Below are 6,903 nucleotides of genomic sequence, written 5' to 3'. Positions count from 1 at the left end.
ATATCATTACACTTACTGGCTTTTATGCTAGAACTTTGCATGCCAGCAAACAGGCACAAAAACCCGTCAATAATCTTGCAATTTTGCCATCACACACTTGACCTGTGTTTTAAAATTCCAGCTTTCCTGAGTTCACATTGTGAAGAGCATTTGAAATTTTTCAGAGGAACCCCTCTAAAATCAAAGCACCCAGTAATAAAGAGAAACAACAACAGAAAGTATTACTGTTTTTACAACAACCACATTTACATCCAAATATTTTATGCATGCAAAAATATGCATCCGTGCCTATATTTTTTTTTAGATTTGTTTAAAATGCAGATAGCTAGAAAAGCAGTTGCTTATTACATTTTTCATATACACTTTCAAGGGTGATCTACAGTGACTCCTTTTCTCCCAGATGGTAACTAATATCCTTTTCTCTTTTGTTGTTTTTGTTTATGGTGTAACTTGTGACCAGAGATTTACAAATACCTGACTATTTATTATGCTGAAAGAACTTCTTCTTTATTAAATGTCTGCCTTTAATATTAATTTCCTCCATCAGTTAGGTATCAATAATAGACTCTATGATTAAATTTATGGCTTACAGCATTTGCTTTTAACCCTGGGAAAATACTATTTTATATTTTTTGATTAATCTATTTTTCATTTTTTTATTAATCTATTTTTCTAGCCTACCTTTTTTTTGTCTCTTCTAGTTCCTGTTTCTTATGATGTTATATTTAAAGATTACTAAAAATTGTTATCTGTTGCAAATGTCAAATATTACCAGATATATTTCCTAATTTTTGTATAACTAGGATAAAATTTACAAGCAAAAGTAAGCCCCTTAGGAAATTCTGTGCTTTGATCTTTCTAAATTATATAATCTGCATTAACATCAAGTGAAAAAGGCTGGGTAGTAGTGTGAGTTAGTGTTTAACGGGTAGATAAACTTCTGCCATTCCTAATATATTGTTTTTATCTGAGATCTCCTTATATAAAATGTGATACAGACTTTTCATCCAGAAATAGCTTGTGTTGGATTAGTATGCCTATGAATGGCTGTTCTATCCCACCAACCCACCTAATTACCTGTGCTGGAGATATTGATGACAGTTTGGTCACTTAGTTTCAGTGTCATGCCCAGTGCTGTCTCTGGAGTTAATTCTAAGGGGAATGTTCTTCATTTTTGTTATCTTTAATGAGAACTAGGAGAGAAGGCTCTGCATTTATTTAATGAGAATGTCACGGTTTGAGCAGAGCTAGAGAAGTGAATTTGAAAGGCTGATCTTTATAATGAACCAGAACATTGTCAAATCTCATCAGCCATGATATGGAATTGGGGTTTACAGCTCTGTGTCTTACATGAGGTTGAATAACTGTGTGCACGTGAATTCTGCATGCTTAAATGTACAACCTCTTGTCTCTTATGGAAAAATTTATTCATGATATACCTTTACACATGGTATTGATCACACAAAGTGTGTAGTGGGTTGGCAAATGCTGTTCAGGGAGAGTAAGAAAAAGAAAAGAATTTAGCACTGCTGTATACTTCATGCTTTCACTAGGGACTTGCTCTTAGAGACAGAGCAGGAACTGACATGGCTTAGGGAGTAATGTACTAAAGTAATTTTGTAAGACCTTCCTGATGAATGTTATATTACTTCTAGGCATGATGAAAATCCACAGGACTGGCATTGTAAGTGAGGCAGGATCCCTCTGAAACAAAGAACAGTGCTTGCTTTGTACCTCAGGTTCAGGTGACAGTGGAGAGGATGCACAAAGCACAGATGGATTCTAAGTCCAAGACAATGAACTGCTTCCTCAGTCTTGCTTCTCAGTTTTTCACCAATTCTGGATCTACTGTTGAGTGGTGAGAATATCTGCAATTTTTCTTATGTAGCAAAGCCATGGGAAGATAATTGAAAATACGTTCTTTATTATTATTCACAGGTATGATGGGAGAGGGGAACCTGAAATGCCTGAAAATTGCAGAATACTGAAATAATTGTCTTATGACTAAAGAGTCCCCTGTCTATGGTCTCTCCAGAAAGTTTACTCCTATGTGTGGTCTAATCCATGTGGAAGAATGAATTAGCATATCCAGCTAGCATTTTCTTTGTTGTTTACATGTTGGAGGATCTTCTCAGGAATTAAGTGGGATTGTTTCAGCTCAAGTGAGATATGAAGATTACTTAACTCTACTCAGAACATAAGCACAGAGATGTTAACTAGGACTCATCCCCCTCTCCTGAAATTGGTGTGTGCTCTTAAAGATAACAGTAATATGCCCCTTATTTGCTACTGCACAAAAATTCTGTGGTGGATAGCAATATAGCTTCTCAGTTAAAGGAATTTTTCAGGCCTGCATCTGACAGATGCAGAAAGCCTACAATGCCATTGCTGCTTCAGTCCCTATTTTTGGTTTTACAGTTCACACAGAGCCCAATGAAATTACTGGATTCATCCCCACTGATTCAGCTAATACTGAAACTGCTGGAAAGCTGGTATAGATAATGCTCAGGCAGTGTGGACTGGGTTTAGCTGTGCCACACGGCCCTCTTGAGCATTCCAGCTTCCTTTCTGGTTCATTTAACCAAGGGAAAGCAGCTGAACTGATCAGCCCAGGCCTCCCAGGGAAGCTGGAACTTGCAGAAGAAAGTTGTATAGTTCTCCAGCATGGGAACAACCATTGGCTGCTAACAAAGCAGGGGGATATTGCCAGCAATTCATAGTGCCTGTTCGTCTGTGAGCAGTCTGTGTGTATCTGGCACTCAGGTGAAACCCCAGGTGACTTTCATATGCTCAGCAATGCCCTGACTTCTGCACATTCAGGTAAAGTCAGATACAATGGCCAGCAGCTTCTGGTACTGAAGCTAAACTTCTGGAATTGTTAAAAAAACTGGTTGCAAAATGGAGTTAAATAAGTGAGGTGATGATGGTTTAGTCAAGCTACAAAAATAGCAGCAGCTACTACTTACAAAGCCATATGATCTCAAAGTCTACCCATATACTTTACATACAGCCCAGATTATAGCTCCAAACTCTGCTGAAAAAGCAGCTATTGTTGGGGGCCTGCTATTTTACCATATTTTTCCAAATAACCTGTTACAATGGATAGAGCAGCTCCTACTAATTTTCCTTATCCTTCCTGATTACACAGATAGTACAGAGCCAAGGATTTGGGTTGCTATTTCCACTCTACTTTTTTATTGTCCAAATCTTATCTTTATTTCTGATTGGAATTTGAAATCCCAGTCCCTAACAGTAACATATTTGGACATGTTGTCTAGCTAGGAGAATGCCTTACCTGGATCTTGAATTTGATCCAGGCCAACCAGCACAATGGAATGGAATAGAATAGAATAGAATAGAATAGAATAGAATAGAATAGAATAGAATAGAATAGAATAGAATAGAATGGAATAGAATAGAATAGGAAGGGACCTACAATAATGTTCTAGTCCAGCTGCCTGCCAACTAATTTAATCCACTTTAAAGGTTATTTAAAGGAACCCTGCCTACATTCTTAGAGAGCTCACATCATTGCTGTACTGAGGGAAGAGCTTTTGCCTTAAACCAGATTTTCCTGCCCGTTCCCAAACTCTGAGTGGTATCAAAGGCTCTAACTCAGGTTCCTTTGAAAGTTCTATCTTCTTTTTGAATCTGGAGCTCAGTGTGACCCTGTACCAGAGACTTGCCTGCCTCATTGTACAGCGAGATGCTTCTGCTCCACAACTGGATTTTAGATAAATTTGTGTGAGTTCCAGGGACATGAGTGGAGTTGGGCTGGGAAGCCAAAGCTGGGTTAGTGGGATCCACAGATAGACTTGAGGCCAAAGCAGAAGCAATCACAATTTTAGAACTAATTCCAGGAACAACCTTGTGTTCTCACTCCACATCCTCTCAGGAATGGCAACCCACCACCCACCACCCACATCCTTCTGCACTACCTGTTTCTGTCCGGATATTGCCCAAGGGCTGAATTTGTGAAATGGTGATCAAAACCCCATGTGCTCCCTGTCAGATCTTCTCTTCCTTTGGAAGGGCTGAAGCAATCACCTCCCCATTTTGGTCCCATAACATAAACACTTATGGGAATATAGGAGAGATGTCACTTCTAGCAGAGATGTCACCATCTCAGCCTCAGGGTCCTCTGTCCCTCCAGCTTTTTCTTGCTTCCTTGTGCAAAGCTTCAAGGGCCCTGGGTTTTATTAGGCTCAGCTCTGAATCTTGATCCCCACTGCTTTGCTGTCATTGAGAATTCACTCTCACTTTCCTTTGTAAAGGTCAGAATTCCCTGTCCCTGGTCTCAGTGTGTCAAGAGGCAGCATGGGCAAGTCCCCCTGCTTCTTTGCATCTGAACATGACTCATGCTGCTTTTCAGAAGGGCAGATCTCTGTGAGTCTGTTCCTGCTTGAGGCAGTGAGGGGAGCACTTGTAAATGCAGCTGCTTGGCTGGAGGTGACAAACGAAAACAAGGCCTTTGGGGACACAGGTTCTGAGCAGAGAAGGCCAAAATAAATGAGACATAGGAGGGGATTTTTGCCCTGCACCTCAAAACCTACTGCTGCATGTATGCCATGTGTCTTGCCTCTGTGTGTGCATTGGTACAGAGCTGGGTGCTAGTGTAGAGCAGCAGGGTGCATAAAACCTCATCTCTCCAGGGCTTTTAAATCCTGCCAGGCTGCCTGTGTGATTTGGGGCCATATGCATATCAGCAGCCTGGGTATACAGTCCTGGCACTGAGCTCTGAGCTGAGTCCTTGCAGAGGCATTTGACATATTTGTTGCTGTGAAATGCTCAGCCTGTTTCCTGCAGAAATACACTCCCGCTGCAGTTAAATACAGTGGCAGTGATAATGGGGAGATATGATTGAAGGCTCTGCAGGAAAAGCCAGGTGGTTTTTGTCCAGCTGAAAAATGGAGACACCTTCATCACTCAGAACAAGTGCTAATTTTAGTGTACAGGGAGCAGATTTGGCTCCACCTGCTGGTTTCAGGCTGGTTGCAGGCCAAGATGATGTTTTCCAGGGAAAATTCCAAAACACGTAATTTAAATTTAAATAAAAACGAGAACAGATAAAAATTCTGTTCTTTGAGGTGAGATTGCAAGCATTCTGGACACAAAACTTACATAAAAACAAATAAATAAAAAGAAAGGAAAGAAATATAAGTGATTTTTTCCCCATAATAATGAGTGAAACTCTTCTGGAGATATTACTAACTTCAGGGACTTTTGGGAGTAATGCAAGGGGAATTTTCTCTGAACGAGTGTCTGTTTTGAATGGTCTGTTTATCTGTAGTCAAACTCCCTGTTAAAGATGCACTGACATTCTAGCTTTTGGGTGGATAAGCTAAAGATACCCATTCTCAATTATGCTGTAAAGTAAACTGCTCTCTAAAAGCTTATTGCAATTTATAGGGCTTATGAAAATGATGATTATGGTGATTGCTACCCAAATGCCTTTCAATTTACTAATAAATAGTGTGATGAGTTTCTTGTGCTGTAGCCATCTGTTCAACACTGAGATGTTCAACACTAACAGATGACAGTTGTATTTCTGTTTGGTTTGGATTTTTTTTAATAATAACTCAAGATTTGTGTAAATTTTAATGACATATTTTCCATCCTTTTTTTTTTCCTTGCTTCTATGGGATAAAGGAAGATATGCAAAGAAGACACATTTTACACATAAAGAAGACTGTAGATTCGGATCCCTCGTCTGTAACAGATTTCTTGTGGTATTTTATTGAGGAATTGAAGACTGTCATATTTGCTGTGGGTAGGGACCCATGTTTGATTTAGAATAAAGTTTCTGGGAAGCATTTCCTATTATTTTGTATGTCTGCATTTGTTTCTAGGAGAGATTTTGGTATTAGGGAATGCTGCAAGAAGCAGGGTGGAGTTGACAACAGCAACACCACACTCCTGTTCTGTGCATAATGATTAAGTAACTTCAGGCAGTAATTTCAGAAATAGAGCAACAGCTTTGCAGGAATGGACACTTCTTTATTTGTTAAGCCTGGATATGACCTTGCTGCTGCTGCCTGGAGGACAGGCTGTGTCTCTCTTAAGAGTCCCTTTCTTTCATTTCTGCTTTTAGACTTTCTTTTAAACAAGAACTGCCAAACCATTCCTGTATATGTCCTCAACATGACACCTGACTACACAATCAGTACCATTTCTATTTTGTTTGGACAAATATAACTGAGGGCAATCCTTTTGAATGTATGGGATAGCAGAGTATTTAGCTTATTTATTTTAAAGGCCTGTGGTAGAAACCATCTATGGTAGTTGGATCATTTTAGTCTTAAGTTTTATATACTGTCTGGGAAAGATAGATAGATTAACCAGGTCTATATAAAGGCCTCTGACTCTCTTATCCTAGTGCTTTGGCTGTGTGCTTTTGAGGCTTATATTTGTGTTGCCCCTATTACCATATAGCCCTTTTGTTTGAACTGTGCCTGCATCTGACTGGAGAGAATTTGGAGAAGGCCATGCCCATATGGTGGTACTGGTGATTTTGAAGGACACTTTTTGTCAGGTCCTTGACTTGCCATAATTAAAAGTTAGTCTTCTACAAATAATCTGTGGACAGACCTCACCCCAGCCCTGCAAACCCTGGGTGTCAGAGATCTATGACCCCCTTCCCAAAAATCTATTCTGTGGAGCAGGTGTGGTGCATTTGCAGAGTCTCCCTCTCTAACATCAGGCTTGACCCTGCTTCCCAATCCCAGCTGCCCCAGAGCTGTGTGGCTTGGTGTCCTTCCTTCTCAAAAGGACTATAAGATGATTTCTCTCCCTGGCAGCACCTAACACTGCAGTCTCAAATAAATCCAGGGACATCTAAGTCACTACCAGGACATCTAAGTCACTACAGCTTACAGGCTGGAAGAAAAAAATGACAAGATGCTA

General features: G+C 39.9%; 1 long non-coding RNA gene across 1 annotated transcript; it reads left to right on the top strand.

Annotated features, from left to right (window-relative positions):
• The first annotated feature begins 300 nt into the window (after nt 1-300).
• LOC139592596 (uncharacterized) lies at nt 301-5,801 on the top strand. The gene is made up of 3 exons (XR_011680050.1): nt 301-403; nt 1,656-1,858; nt 5,650-5,801. It is a non-coding gene; the product is annotated as an uncharacterized lncRNA (long non-coding RNA).
• The last annotated feature ends 1,102 nt before the right edge of the window (nt 5,802-6,903 follow it).

The sequence above is a fragment of the Agelaius tricolor genome, unplaced genomic scaffold (assembly GCF_023055355.1).
Source record: "Agelaius tricolor isolate 1412-34295 unplaced genomic scaffold, bAgeTri1.0.p SCAF_8, whole genome shotgun sequence".
Lineage (NCBI taxonomy): Eukaryota > Metazoa > Chordata > Aves > Passeriformes > Icteridae > Agelaius > Agelaius tricolor.
Note: the sequence above shows the minus strand (reverse complement) of the source record. Positions and strands in the feature narration are given on the sequence as shown.